Consider the following 15,943-nt stretch of genomic DNA (forward strand, 5'->3'; position numbering starts at 1 on the left):
CGGGGATGCTTTGGACATTAACTTTCCCAATAGATGATGCTGCCGGGCCCATTAAGAAAACGTATCTAACGTTTTAGAACAAGGTGGTGATGTCATATAGAATAATATTCTAGAAAATACTGGGAAAAAAAAAAAGACCTGCCACTAACAGTGTGGTTCACTAGATATTTCAAACAGCCCTCCTGCTTACTTTGGAGGCTGATGCTAACACACTGATGCTAAGTTTAAACACATAAATATTCATATACTTTATTAGGGCCATGAGAAACTGAGAAAATGTCTAAGAGCCTAAAACTGAACACAAAAAGCTGAGATCAGTGTGTTCTCATGTAGAAGGCAGGTGGCCATGGAGGAAATGTTAGTTATACGGGTCCTAGTGTGTGAGAACTGCCCTCCATGGGCTGTGAGACCAGGGAAAGAGGCAGACAGATCTGGGATCTCACAGTGCAGTTCGTTGGGGAGGTGAGGGGTGGGGGTTACCAGCTGAATCCCTGTCACTTGAGCCTGAAGGAAGAGCATAATACTGGTTAGGAGGAAAGTGAACTTAACCTAAATTGGAAGGTATCTGGTTTATCTTAAACTGAGTCCAGCATGTTCCTGCAGCCAAGGTCTGGGCATAGCTCCATCTACCACTCTAATGGTTTTGTCTAGTTATAATCTGCAGGGAAACTATTGGGGATAAACACTCAGAATTACTGTGGGGTGATCGTGACAGTCACGACCCAAGAGTGCTGTAGTCATGTCAAGCTGAATCCGTATAGGCCCAAAGAAGGCAGAAGGAGCAGCTGGAGAGATTGCCCAGTCAATGAGAGCCTGCTGCCCAAGTATGATGAACAGACAACAGGTCCCTATCAGCCATGTGAAAAGCTGGGTGTAGTGGCAGAGGGCAGTGTGGGGCGATGGGCATCCTGGGGCTCATTGACCGGCCAGTCTTTAACCAAATTGATGAGTTCCACTTCATTGTGAGATTCTGCTTCAAAACTAAGGTGGAGAGGGATCCAGCAAGATACCCAATGTGCCTTGACCTCCACACAGGGACACAGGCACACGTCATGGGACAAGGTACAAAGGAGAGAGTAGATTGGAGACTCACGACTTCGTCCAGGGCACACAGCATTGTGTGATTCCCTGGCGTATTTATAAAATATAAACCCATTGAGAAGTATTTGATCCAGTGCCAGTGAGATGGGTCAGTAGGTAAAGGCACTCGACACAAAAGCCTGTTGACCTAAGTTCAATGGCCAGACCCAGGTACAAGCAGAAGAGGTGAACAACCTCAATGACCTCAACGAAACTGTCCTTTGACCTGTACTTGACCTGTACACATGCACTGTGGCATCACACACACACACACACACACACACACACACACACACACACTACCGAAGACAGACAGACAGAGAGAAAGAAAGGCAGGCAGGTAGGAAGGAAATAGAAGGGGGTCAGGAATAAATCATCATGATACAATCAGCAGAACCACTTTTAAGAAAATAGACTAGGAGTTCTAATATGACTCTAATTCACCATAAACCAAAGAAAGCCTACAGTTACTACATTAAAAGCAGCTAAAAACGTTGAAAAGTCCAACACCTTTGGACTGTAGCTCAGTGGTAGAGTTATTACCCCATGTCTGTGAGGTCACAGGTTCAATCCTCAGCACCACAAAATTTAGCCAAAGGGAAGAAAAAATCTCATACACGTTTTGTTTTGGTTTTTGTTTCATTTTGCTTTCTTTTCCTTTCTCTTACTATGTAGCCCAAGCTAGCCTAGAACTCAAGGCCCTCTTTGTCTCAGCTTCCTAAGTACTAGGAATTACAGGTGTGTGCCACCATGCCCAGTGGCAGACAGCAGGCTTTGGTATAAAATGAGACAATTCAGTCTTGGATGCATGGACCAGAGAGATGGCTCATCAGTGAAGAGCGCTTGTTGCAGCCTGCAATGGGGTGTGCATCTTTAATCCCAGCACTCTGGAGGCAAAGGCAGGAAGAGCCTGTGAGTTCCAGGTCAGCCAGGGTTACAGGGAGAAACCCTGTCTCCTAAAACAACAAGAAAAACAAAACAAAAGAGCACTGCTGTTTTTCCAGAGGGCCAGGGTTCAATTCTTAGCACCCACATGGCAGCTCACAACTGTCTATGACTCCAGTTCCAGGGGATCCAACACCCTCATCTAGCCTCCTCAGGCACCAAGCATGCAGGTGATGCACAGAAATACATGCAGATGAAATAAAATAAAAATGAATATATCCTAAAAAGTTATTTTAAAAAAACACGGAGGTCTTCAAACAACTTTAGACAAACGGAAAGTGGGGCAGCACACGGAGACAACCTAGAAGCATAGTGGAACCTGTGCTCACCTATCGGGTGAGAGCAGAGGAGTGGGATGATGAGCTTTCCAGTAAATGCTTCTGGGTCAAGTGGCTCTCTGTAGGGACTCCTGTTTCACACCAGGTCGAAAATCTTTTCCAACTCCTCTGTCAGTCTCCCTCCAGCAAGGAAGGAGGAAGCACCCCCAGAATGTGAGTGTGGACAATTTAAAATAAAGAATGACCGTCAGGCCCCATGGCGCAGGCCCCTAATCCCAGCCACGCAGGAGGCTGAAGGAGGGGGATTGTGAGTTCACGTTCTATAGTGTGAGTTCAAGACCATCTTGGGCAGTTTAGCAAACAAACTGGCAGGAAGCAGGTGAGGGGCAGCGAGACTAAGGCTGTGGAGTGGTTTGCCTAGCGTGTGCAAGGCTCTGGGTTCAATCCCCAATGCCATACACAAGAATTACTAACTACAGTTGTAACAGGGCCCCAGACCTTAGTAGCCCCAAGACCTTAGCACAACTGATGGAAGTCCCATTCATTGTCCATGTGCTGTGAAACTCAGCACACAGATGCACCACCTGCCAAAACGAAAACGAAGACCTAATCCATCAAAGAAAAAAAGACAGAAAAGAAAAGAAAAAGGACTGAAAAAAAGGAGCAGACACCAGCCGAAGCAGGAAGGAACAAAAGAGCAGAGCTTGGCCAGGTAGTTGCCACCTTTGAGGTTGGAATGTGGTGCCTTGACCCAGGTCATGAGGTGTCTGCCCACCCAAGCAGCCAGGAGGAACAAGAAAGACTCTCTCAGCATCTTCTGAGGTGAGGCAGAAGGAGGGATCCCACTGAGCCTCCTCTTCTCAGGGTCTCCCCTCCCCAGGGTCTCCCTTCCCCTCCCCAGGATCTCCCCTCCCCAGGGTTTCCTCTCCCCAGGGTCTCCCCTCCCCTCCCCACGGTCTCCTCTCTGGGAAAGCTCTTGTCCTTGCTAAGTCTCTTCACCCTCACCCAACCAAATGTCGCCTACTTACTGCTTGTAGGCTATGAGATCTAGATGACTCTTGTCCCAAAATGTCTCCTACCCAGGCCTGCTTCAGTCTATGAGTTTCTGACTGGAGTTGACTGGCTTTGATTTTGGAAGTGAGTTATCGCTGAGATAAAAGTTCCTGGAGGAGTGGACTCTGGCTCCTGAGAGGAGGTCTATGCCTGGGGAGGAGGAAATGGCTGAAAAAAACACAAGTAAGGACAAAAGTGAGCACTGTGAATGGTCCCACCCTCCTGAATGGGTCCAGGCTTACATGTAGTTAGTTACCGTAGAAATAGGCTCCTGGTAAAGGGTGGGCATGGTTACCTCCATTGCTCACACGCCTGGGCTCCCTCACTGTGTGAAATCTTCATGTGACCCAGAAAGAAGACCTCACCAGAGTCTACCCCTTCATCTATCCTTCATAGCTGCGCCCCCTCCCCCGCCCCCAACAGGGAGCCTAAGACGTTTCCATTCTTTGTAAATGACCAGTTTTTGGTATTCGGCTGTAGGCAGAAAGAATCGAAGCTTCTCTCTCAGTCTCAGTTTTAAGGTGAATTTTAATCATTCAGTTAATGATGTCACCAGTGGTGACCCCAGAAGACGTAGATAGAAGAATCTGAGCGGCAATTGTGTTGCAGAGAGAGATGTGCAAGGGGACACACTATTTTTGCTCAGATTGTTTCTTTGTATTTGTGAGTGTGTGCGTGCATGCGTGCGTGCGTGCGTGCATGCGTGCGTGCATGTGTGTGTGTGTGTGTGTGTGTGTGTGTGTACGCGCATGTGGAGATCAGAGAACAACTTGCAGAGAGAGAGTCAGTTTTCTCCTTCCACAATGTGGTTCCCAGGGATAGGACTTAGGTCTGCAGGTGTAGTGACAGGCATCTTCACCCACTGAGCCACTCCCATGGATTGTTTCTCAGAAGCTTGAGTGGAAAGTCTGTGACCTCATTTTGGTGCCACTCTGAAGTAAACAATTGTCAAAGCCTGGATTCTGACCTTGGAGAACTTTGCCAGCAGAACAGAGATTAAAACTTCCTGGTGTGTCCTCCTGTGAGGACGGAATGTTCCACTCCAGAGTGAGGCGGTTTAGGAAAATCCACCCATCACCCAGTGAACCACATACCCCCAGAGCATGAGATCAGGGCCAAGGGGGAGGGGCGGAAGGAGGAGGCCGCTGAGAGGGAGGCCTCCATCCTTCTACTTAAGTAACGGAGGATAGTCCAGGGTGCTGGTCAGTAGGCTGGAGTCCCCGACTCACACTGTTAGTAGAGGGCTGTGCCCAGAACCACCATCCACACCACATCTTGCTGAAGCAGCCAGACCGCAGTGAGATAAGGGGCTTCCAGATGACAGAGCCAGACAGTGGAGCACATCCCAACACTCAAGAAGGAGAAGCAGGAAAAACAAGAGCTCGGGGCCAACCTTGAGGCAAACTTCAAGGACAGCCAGGGCTATAGGAGACCTTATCTTGAGCTAAAATTAAATAAACTGTAAGCCTGATGTGGTGGTTCATGCCTGTAACCCCAACACTTAGAGAGAGGTATGGGGGTGGCTATAATGACATCAGCCAGGTTCACATAATGAGTTCTTGGCTGAGAACCCCAGCTGTAGCCGAGATGAGGAATCAACCAAAATTTCCATTAACGATGGATGAATACAGCTAGGTGGTGGTGGCACACACCTTTAATCCCAACACTCCGGAGGTAGAGTTGGATCTCTGTGAGTTCCAGGCCAGCCTGGTCTCCAGGACAGACAGCCAGTGCTGTTATACAGAGAAGCTCTATCTTGACAAACAAAAAACCAAAAAGGATGAATAAAGAAAATGGGAGGGGGCAGGCTTCAGCCTTTTTGTTTTGTTTTGTTTTTGTTTTTTTCAAGACAGTCCTGGCTGTCCGGAACTCACTCTGTAGACCAGGCTGTCCTCAAACTCACTGAGATCCACCTGCCTCTTGTCTCCCAAGTGCTGGGATTAAAGGTGTGCACCACCATCATCTAGCTAGGATTCAGCTTTTAAAAGAGGAATTTCTGTGATTTGTGATAACACAAATGGGGAACACTGCTAAGTGAAAGAAGCCAGGCACTGGAAGACCAGTACTTCCTGGATCCTGCTCCCACATAGGAACTGAAAGTCTTCAAGTCATAGGAATAGAGAGAATGACGGTTACCGAAGGCTGGGGCTGGAGGGAAATTGGTGGTCAAAGATGAGACAGTTTCAGACAGACAGAAGATATGAATTTGGGGATAAAACGCACAGTGGGGAGACCACTGTGCACCTCAAAATAACTAAACAAGTACATACCATGTGTCTCACTACAAAAATGATAAGCATGGAGAGAGCCTTCATCAGTTAAAAGCACATACTGTTCTTGCAGTAGACCTGAAAATGGTTCCTAGCACCCACTTGATCTCTAGCTCCAGGTAAGTCTATGTTCCCTTCTTCAGGCTCCTGCACTCAGCAACACACACACACACACACACACACACACACACACACACACACGAGTAAAATAAGAAGCTGGCGGGTGGCCTTTAATACAAGCAGCACTCAGGCGGCAGAAGAAGGCAGATTTCTGAGTTTGAGGACAGCCTGGTCTAAAAAGCGAGTTCTAGGACAGCTAGAGCTACACAGAGAAACCCTGTCTTCAAAAAACAAAAACCGAAAAAAAGAAAAAAAGAAAAAACCTTCAGTAAGTGGTTACTTGGGCAGTATCCATTGCTTGTAGTGATGAGTTAATAAAGACATTTTTGTACCTCGTGTACTTGGACCATATTTCTCTTCTCCCCCCTCTCCCATTCTTTCCCTAGTCTCAACTCAACCTTCATGTCCTATATATGTATATAATTTTATGTCTCTATAAAATCTGGGACCCGCTGGACGGTGGTGGTGCACTCCTTTAATCCCAGTACTTGGAGGCAGAGGCAGGCGGATCTCTGTGAGTTCGAGGCCAGCCTGGGCTACAAGACTGAGTTCCAGGAAAGGTGCCAAAGCTACACAGAGAAACCCTGTCTCAAAAAACAAAAACAAAACAACAAAAAAAAATCTGAGACCCACCTTTTTACCTCATCTATTGATTACACCAAAAGGCAATAGTAATGAGAGAACTGGATGCTTATAAACAGAAGTAACTGGACCCCAACCTCTCACATAAAAAAACAGATCAAAGACTTACATGTAAGACCAAAAACCACTGTGAATCTCTCTCTCTCTCTCTCTCTCTCTCTCTCTCTCTCTCTCTATATATATATATATATATATATATATATATATATATATCAATCAGTGAAACCACTGATACATATCAGACTATTTTATATATATAATTAGTCTGTGCAAGGATGTTTTTGGCTATGACCTCAAGAGAATAGGCCATAAAAACGAAAATGGACCATTGATATTACGGCAAACTAAAGTCTTCCTAACAGTAGCATCACCATTTCAAGTACAGACAACCTCAGAGGGTAGGAATACAATGTACTCACACAACCAACAATCTATTGCTTTCCAAAATATATAAAGAACTCAGGCACTTCAATAGCAAAAACAAATAAGAAATATAATTTGAAACCAGGCAAATGACCTAAATAAACATTTCTTAAAAGGATATTCAAATGGCCAACAAGTATATGAGGAAAAACGCTCAGTGTCACGAACCAGGGAAGTAAAAATCAAAACCATTATGAGATATGAGTTCAAGGCCAGCCTGGTCTATATAGCAAGTTCCAGGACAGCCAGAGATATATAATTCGACCTTATCCCCCCGCCATCCCGCAAAAAATTCAAACCAAAACCAAAAGTCAAAAATTAGCAAATACTGGAGAAGGGGAATCTCACTCTGCTGGTGGAAATGTAAACCACACAGCCATGATAGAAAACAATATGGAGCTTCTTCACAGAACAGAGCTACCACGTGATCCAGCAACTCCACCAGTGGGTATTTATGCAGAGGAGTTGCAATCTGTGCATCGATGACGTCTGCCCCCCCATGTTTGCGGCAGTAACATAGAGACTCAATCCAAGTGTCCCCCAGCTTACGAACGGATGAAGAGGTATGTTATATACACAATGGGATACTGTTTGGCTACAGAGGGATGATGTTCTGGTAACTTGGGGGTGGGATTGTGGGATATTATTGAGTGAAATAAATCAGTCTAGAAAGAAAAATACTGTGTATTCTCACTTACATGGGAAAGTTGATTTCAAAAAGCAGAGTAGTGGTTAGTGGTTACCAGAGCCTGGGAAGGAAGGAGTGGAGAGAGGATGTTCAGGGGATGGAGGAATATGCTTGGACTAGAAGAAGACAGAGAGAGAGAGAGAGAGAGAGAACATACTCTTGTGTATGTATGTTTGTGGGGGTCCCTATAAGCGTCACAGACAGTAGGGAAATGATCTAGGTCATATAAGAAAGAAAACTCAGCCGGACACTGGTGGCACATGCCTTTAATCCCAGAACTTGAGAGGCAGAGGCAGGCGGATCTCTATGAGTTTGAGGCTAGCCTGGTCTACAAAGCAAGTTCCAGGATAGCCAGGGCTACACAGAGAAACCCTGTCTCAACAAAACCAAATCAAACCAAAAAAGAAAAACTCAGTTCAGCCAGACTTAGTTGGTGCTGGTTCAAACTTCAGGAGTCTGACTCCGGGCCAGTTTAATTTTTGAAAAGAGTTTTCTAATAACAATCATCTCAATCCCATGTGCACAATGAAGCTTAAGACATGACTACTTCAAAACTCTCTTGCAGCAGGCGTGGTGGCACACGCCTTTAATCCCAGCACTCGGGAGCCAGAGGCAGGCGGATTTCTGTGAGTTTGAGGCCAGCCTGGGCTACAGAGTGAATTCCAGGAAAGGCGCAAAAGCTACACAGAGAAATCCTGTCTCGAGAAACAAAACAAAACAAACAAAAACTCTTTTGCAAAGTATACGTGACCTCTACCATGAAGATGGGTTCTAGAGCTTAAGGGCCCAGATCTGGTGTGGTCTCTGAGATAGCATAGATATCAGCAGGCTGTAACGTACACGTGATAATCTCCCCTAAGGATGGGTTCTGTTGAAACAAAGATAAAGGTCTAGGGAGGGAGAGTTTGGGAGTTTGGGGTAAACATGCTAAGGGATTTGGGTGAGCTGGCCCCACAGATAGCAAAGGTCACCAGGCAATTAACAACATCCACTCCCAGCCTTCTGGGTGGAACTCATTCCCTCCATCGAGGAGACACCCATTATGATTAGCATCCCTGGTTTCCTCAGTGTTTAGCTGTGAGCACTTATGCCGCCTTCTTTTTTTTTTTTTTTTTTTTTTTTTGGTTTTTCCAGACAGGGTTTCTCTGTGTACCTTTGTGCCTGTCCTGGAACTCACTTGGTAGCCCAGGCTGGCCTCGAAATCACAGAGATCCACCTGGCTCTGCCTCCCGAGTGCTGGCACTCATGCCTTCTACGTATGTTCACATGTGTGTGTGTACATGTATGCTCGCACTGGGGTTACAGACCTATTCCACTGACTCTTGGCTCGTACGTGGGTGTTGGGGATCTGAACTCAGCTCCTCATGCGTGTGCAGCCAGAGATTTACCCACAAAGCCATCTCCCCAGCCCAGGACCATAGCTTCTAATGTCCTATAGCACAGAAGGGTGACTGTGGTTGCCAATTGTTTATTTCAAACTGGCTAGTAGGGGCTTCAGGGTGTAGCTCAGTGATAAACCATACACCGAGGCTCTGGGTTCTATCCCCAGCACCCCATTCCCGAAAGGAAAGAGATAGAAGAAAAAGGAAGTGAAAGTCCCAACGGAAGGAAATGGCATGTGTCTGAGGTGACAGATGTCGCCCCAATCCAACCATTGCACATAGACTATATGCATTGAAATGTCACACTGTACCCCAGATAGAAGTATAATTACTATGTGTCAATTAAAGTTTTTTAAATATAAGCCAGGCAGTGGTGACGCTCGCCTTTAATCCCAGCACTTGGGAGGCAGAGGCAGGCGGATCTCTGTGAGTTCGAGGCCAATCTGGTCCTAAGAGTGAGAGACAGGGCTGCACAAAGAAACCCTGTCTCAAAAAACAAAAGCAAACAAATAAAAACAACAACAAAAACCCCAGCTTTTAAAAGTTTATTGTTTATGTATTATTATCACATGTGTGAGAGATTGTGGGTATATGTGTGAAAACCTTGGACAACTTTCAGGAGTTGGTATTCTCACTCCACTGTGGACTCCAGGGGTCGAGCTCAGGCCTCAGGCTTGCATCGAAAGCGCACTCACTGGGCCAGCTCTCAGGCTCTCGGTTTGGTTTGGTTTGGTTTTTGAGACAGGGTCTCTCTATAAAGCCCTGACTGTACTGGACTAGGATTTACCCATATTGAACCTGAATGTGGTGTCGGACAAGTATACTCTCAAGAGACTGAGGCAGGAAGATCATGATTTTGAGACCAGCCTAGACTGCATAGTGAGACTTATTATGGAAACAAGTTATTTTCCACATTGTGAGGAATATTCTTCATTTTTAAGTACAGTCCAGTATTCTATTCCACACTATACCCATTCTGTGTGGTCCTGCTATTTGAACCATTCCTCCTTCTCTCTGTGTGTCTCAGTTCTCTCTCTCTCTCTCTCTCTCTCTCTCTCTCTCTCTCTCTCTCTCTCTCTCTCTCTCACACACACACACACACACACACACGCACACGCACACGCACACGCACACGCACACGCACATGCACACGCACAGTGCTACCATCAACATTCTTTTCAGACCTTCAAGTGTACACATGCAAGACTTGGGCACTGCTATGACTTGAATACAAAGTATTCCTTCAAAAGGCTCATCTGTGGCACACACCTTTAATCCCAGCACTTGGGAAGCAGAGGCAGGCAGATCTCTGCGTTCGAGGCCAGCCTGGTCTACAGAGCTAGTTCCAGGACAGTCAGGGCTACAGAGAGACCTTGTCTCAAAATGAAATAAAACAAATAATAATAAAATAAAGCCAGGCGAATGTGGTGGCATGGGTCTGTAACTCCAGCACTCCTACAGAGGGAAGATAAGCCACAAGATTTGCTGGGAGCTCACAGATGGGCTAGCCTGGAGTATGCATCTCAGCAGAAGCTACCAGAGACTCAAAAAGAAGGCGGGACCAACTAGATGGCTCATCAAGTAAGGGACTTGCTGCCAAGCCTGACAACTTGAATTCTGTTCTTGAGGCTCACATGTAAGGAAAGTGTTCTCCGACCTCCACACACATCCTGTGGGACATAAGCACCTGCGCGCACACACACAAGCATGAATATATACACACAGGCACACTAATAAAATAAACACTTAAAAAAGACTTATGTTGGGGTGGGAGATATTGCCCAGTGGCTATGGAGGACCAGGGCAGGCTCACTTCTTGGCACAGCAACTACCTGGCAAGTCACAGCTGTCTGTAACTCTCATTTCAAGGGATCTGAACTCTTCTGACCTGAGGGCACTACATGCACGTGGTACATTTCCATACACACAAACAAAACACCCATACACATCAATCTTAAAGAAAAAAAAGATTTATGCTGATTTGCTGAAATCTGTACAGCTTTGGGATAGACTTGCCTGGGCATCAGGGAATGAAGGAAAAACAGCCGCACAGAAAAGCTGGGGTTGGGTGGTCCTGCTGAGACTCGGAGAGGCAGCAGCAGGGGGAAACTCAGCCCCTTTTTATATATAGCCAAAGGAGGAGGTGAGCTAGCAGATCTCGGTAGGGGGTCTCTGTAGGGGCTGGTGTCATCTGAAGGAGCCCTGTGGCTGATACTTTCTGCATGCACTGATTTTAGCTAAAGGCCAACCATTCATTACCATCCTGACTCCCACCCAGCCTGGGGAAAGCCTCGCCATTCCCATGAACCTGAGGCGTTGGTATCCCTGACATGGTGGTCCTCATTCATACACAGGGGCGTTTGCTCCCCACGCTGATTATAACCATCAATACAGAAAACAAGGTATTTTAAAACTAGCTCCAGGGGCTGGAGACATGACTCAGTGGTTAAGAGCGCTGGCTGGTCTTCCAGAACACCCAGGTTCCATTCTCAGCACCCACCTGGCACTCACAAGGGGCTCCTACTCCAGTCCGGGGGGATCTGAAGCCCTCTTCTGGCCTCCAAGGGTATTGCACCAACATGTTGCGCAGACATAGATTCAGGCAGACACTGATATGCATAAAATAAAAATAAATAAAATCTAAAAAAATAATAAAATGATAAAAATTTCCCCAGGTGTCAATCCCTCAAAGCAATCACTCTCAGCTAGAAATATTATTCTCGTTCTAAGTATTTTCTCTACAGATTTATTTTCTGTATCAGGAGAGTTATGGAGTTTTATAATGCACCACATGAAGCAGCGTCTTGCAGTCAGTGCATTGCAATTGACTAACAGACTTGATATTTGGTTCGCATTTGCTGTTCCATCTGTGACGTTGGCCTGAGCCCTTAGAAGGTTCAGTAGCCAAATGTCTTCAGTCTCATTTCTGACATCTTAGTCACTAAGGAACATTTTTAATACTTCAGAGTAAGATGTTATCATACTGCTTATTTTAAACCTGCTAATTGTATGTGCAAAGCAATGAGGAAGAATTTTCAAATATGGATTTAATTTTTTTTTTTTTTTTTTTTTTTTTTAGATAGTTGTCCTGTAGCCTAGTTTGTTCTTGAACTCAATATGTGGCCAAGGATGACCCTGAATTCCTCCCCATCCTCCTTCCTCCAATTCCCAAGTTCTGGGATTAGAAACTTGTGCCTCTGTGTCCAGCCTTCAAATACTTAAAAATAAAAAACAGATAAAAATTTACCACATTTTTTCCTGGTGCTGGAGATGAAATCAGGAACTTGGATATGCTTGAGAAGTACTAAATACCAGCAATTAAAAATGATTTATTATTCCTGTGTGTGTGTGGCACAGCATCGTATGAAGGTCGGAACACAGCCTTGTGAAGCTGGGTCCTCTCCTTCCACCTTCGGGCAAGACCTGGGTATTGAATTCAAGCTTCGAGAGAAAGTGTGTTAACGGGGTATCTTTTTTTTTTCAGACTTATTTATTATGTATACAGTGTTCTGTCTGCATGTATCCATGCATGCCAGAAAAGGGCACCAGATCTCATTACAGATGGTTTCCAGCCACCATGTGGTTGCTGGGAATTGAACTCGGGACCTCTGGAAGAGCAGCCAGTGCTTTTAACCACTGAGCCATCTCTCCAGCCTCCATTAACTGGATATCTTTAAGGAGAACTTTAGAGTTGAGGATGGAGCTCAGTAGCAGAGTGCTTGCCTAGCGTGTCCTGTGGCCCTCGGCTCAAGTCCCTGGGTTCAATTCCCAGCATTGCCAAAAGATAAAACCGAACAGTGGGGCCTGGAAAGACTCCTCACTCGTTCGGAGTGCTTGCTCTTACAGAGGACTTGGATTCTATTCTCAGCACCTACAAGGAGGCTCACAATTATATGTAACCCCAGCTCCAAGGAATCCAACAGGCATCCACATGGGGGCACATAATTCATACACATAAAGTAAAGTAAGTAAATCTAAAAAAAAATAAGCCAACAAAACCAAACATATATGTATATATATATATTCATATATATTTTGAGCTGCCATGTGGTTGCTGAGAATTGAACTCAGGACCTCAGGAAGAACAGCCAGTGCGCTTAACCTCTGAGCCATCTCTCCAGCCTCTGTATATTGTTTTAAAACCAAGAAGTGTTTGCAAGAAATTGAATAATGCAAATCAAAACACTAGAGTTATTATATATCATAATCCCATTTGCCAAATAATTGTTTGACTAATACTATTCATAAAATTAATAAAACAATCTCAATAGTTATATTGGTTCTGTTTATTATACCTAGAAAAATAAAGAGATAGCCTGTACACAAAGGAGAAGGTATTTACACTGTAATCAGTAAAGCCTTAATAATTAGTGCATACAGATAATACCCATAAAACAGTAAGAAGGGGGCTGGAGAGATGGCTCAGAGGTTAAGAGCACTGGCTGCCCTTCCAGAGGTCCTGAGTTCAATTCCCAGCAACCACATGGTGGCTCACAACCACCTGAAATGAGATCTGGTGCCCTCTTCTGGCCTGCAGTCATAACACATGCTGTATACATAATAAATAAATAAATCTTAAAAAAAAAAAAAAAAAAAAAGTAAGAAAAGGCCAGGCGGTGGTGGTGCAAGCCTTTAATCCCAGCACTCAGGAGGCAGAGCCAGGTGGATCTTTGTGAGTTTGAGGCTAGCCTGGTCTACAGAGCAAGTTCGTGAACAGCCAGAGCTACACAGAGAAACCCTGTCTCGAAAAACAAACAAACAAACAAACAAAAACAAAAAAGAACCTTGGGGTTGGGGATTTAGCTCAGTGGTAGAGCACTTGCCTAGCAAGCGCAAGGCCCTGGGTTCGGTCCTCAGCTCTGGAAAAAAAAAAAAAAAAAGAAGAAGAAGAAAATGTTCAATTGGATTAATATCAGAGAAATGTAAATGAAGACTAGAATGAAATACCACATACGTTCACTAAAATTAGCCAAAAATAACTATGATGCTGTATGTATGTATGTATGTATGTATGTATTTTGAGACAGGGTCTCTCTACATAGCCCTGGCTATGCTGGAACTCACTCTGTAGACCAGGCTGGCCTCCGACCATATAGATCCACCTGCCTCTGCTGGGATTAAAGGCTGGCTCTATTTTCTTTAGTTTATTTCTTTATGTTGGTTCTGGGGACAGAGCTTGGTTTATCACAGCAAATGCTTCCCCCCACCGAGCCATCTCGCTGGCCTCAGCATGTCTTTCAATTAAAGTTTAGTTAAGAGTCTCTCCACACTTGCTGTATTGGTAATTGCCTACTTAACAACACATTTGACGGTTTTGTGGCTCTTTGCTCTTTAGTCTACTATGACTTCCTCAGCTTCCAGCGACTTTCCTCATTCTTTTTTTCTATTTGTTTATTCATTTATTTGAGACAGGGTCTCACTATGTAGCCCTGGCTAGTCTGGATCTCTCTATGTAGACTAGGCTGTCCTTAGGAGCGCGCAGAGATCCAAGTGCTAGGACTAAAGTGTGCGCCCCCAGCCCAACCCTTCATTCTTTTTTTTTTTAATTTATTTATTTATTATATATACAGTATTCTGCTTGCACGTACGCCTGCAAGCCAGAAGAGGGCACCAGATCTCATTATAGATGGTTGTGAGCCACCATGTGGTTGCTGGGAATTGAACTCAGGACCTCTGGAAGAGCAGCCAGTGAGTGCTCTTAACCTCTGAGCCATCTCTCCAGCCCCAACCCTTTATTCTTTTCAGCTGTTTTAGGAAGGACTCATTGGCAGCTAGGCTGATAGTCTCCATCTGTCCACATTGTCACTTTCCACCCTCTCCTAGCCTGCTCTGCTCCCCCCGCCCCCCCCCCCCCCACTATGATCCCATCATACTTCCTAACAGCAGCCAAACAGGTCTGGCTTCTGTTTCTCCAATCAGTATCATCCAACATCAGTCCAAACCCAGTCCCGCTGACTAGGACACTGACCAGCCACCTCCAAGGTGTGGGCACGCCCCGCTGCAGCAGCAAGCCACGTGTGTCCAGTTTTCGTTAACTACAGGTCTGCCCCGCGTAGCCTTTCGCCTTTTTGCTGATAAACTTTGATCTACTATGCAAACTCATTCCTCCCGAATCAATGGCTGAAGAAAGAAAACCTCAAACAAAAAAACTAAAGTGTGCTTGACCCTTGTCTGTTTGTTTTGGGTCACAGCACTGGGGTCAAATTCAGGGCTTTGCATAAGAGAGGCAAGAACTCTACCTCTGAGCCCCAAACCGCGCCCCACAATAGAGGGTAGTAATCTTGCTGAGCGGTGGTGGCGCACGCCTTTAATCCCAGCACTCGGGAGGCAGAGCCAGGCGGATCTCTGTGAGTTTGAGGCCAGCCTGGGCTACCAAGTGAGTTCCAGGAAAGGCTCAAAGCTACACAGAGAAACCCTGTCTCGAAAAACCAAAAAAAAAAAAAAAAAAAAAAAAAGTGTGTGTGTGTGTGTGTGTGTGTGTGTGTGTGTGTGTGTGTGTAGGGGCTCAGCAGATAAAGATGCTTTCTGCTAGTTCCAATCACTTGAATTTGATCCCTGGAACTCACATGGAGAAAGGAGAGAACTGACTCCCACAGGTATCTTCTGGTACACACACACACACACACACACACACACACACACACACACGCCCTCCAACCACACACACAAAGTTACACACAAAGTAAAAAGATAAACTGGAGTATGGTGCACATCTTCAGTTCCAGCACTCAGGAGGCAGAGGCAGGAAGGTCTTTGAGTCTGAAGCTAGCCTGGCCTAAATAGTGTGTTCCAGGACAGCCAAGGCTACATAGAGACCCTGTCAATAAATAAATAAATTTAATAAATTTTTAAATTAAAATGAGAGGAAATGAGAGCCAGCAAGACGGCTTAGTGGGCAGAGGCATTTCTGCGGAGCCTGACAACCTGAGTCAATCCAGGATCCCTACAGGGGAGAATTAGCTCCTACAAGTTGACCTCTGACCTCTATTAGTGCACCCCTACACAAAAATAAATAAATATAATTTTTAATTAAAAGCATATAATTATTTTGTTATACTTGAC

The sequence above is a fragment of the Peromyscus eremicus genome, chromosome 2 (assembly GCF_949786415.1).
Source record: "Peromyscus eremicus chromosome 2, PerEre_H2_v1, whole genome shotgun sequence".
Classification (NCBI taxonomy): domain Eukaryota; kingdom Metazoa; phylum Chordata; class Mammalia; order Rodentia; family Cricetidae; genus Peromyscus; species Peromyscus eremicus.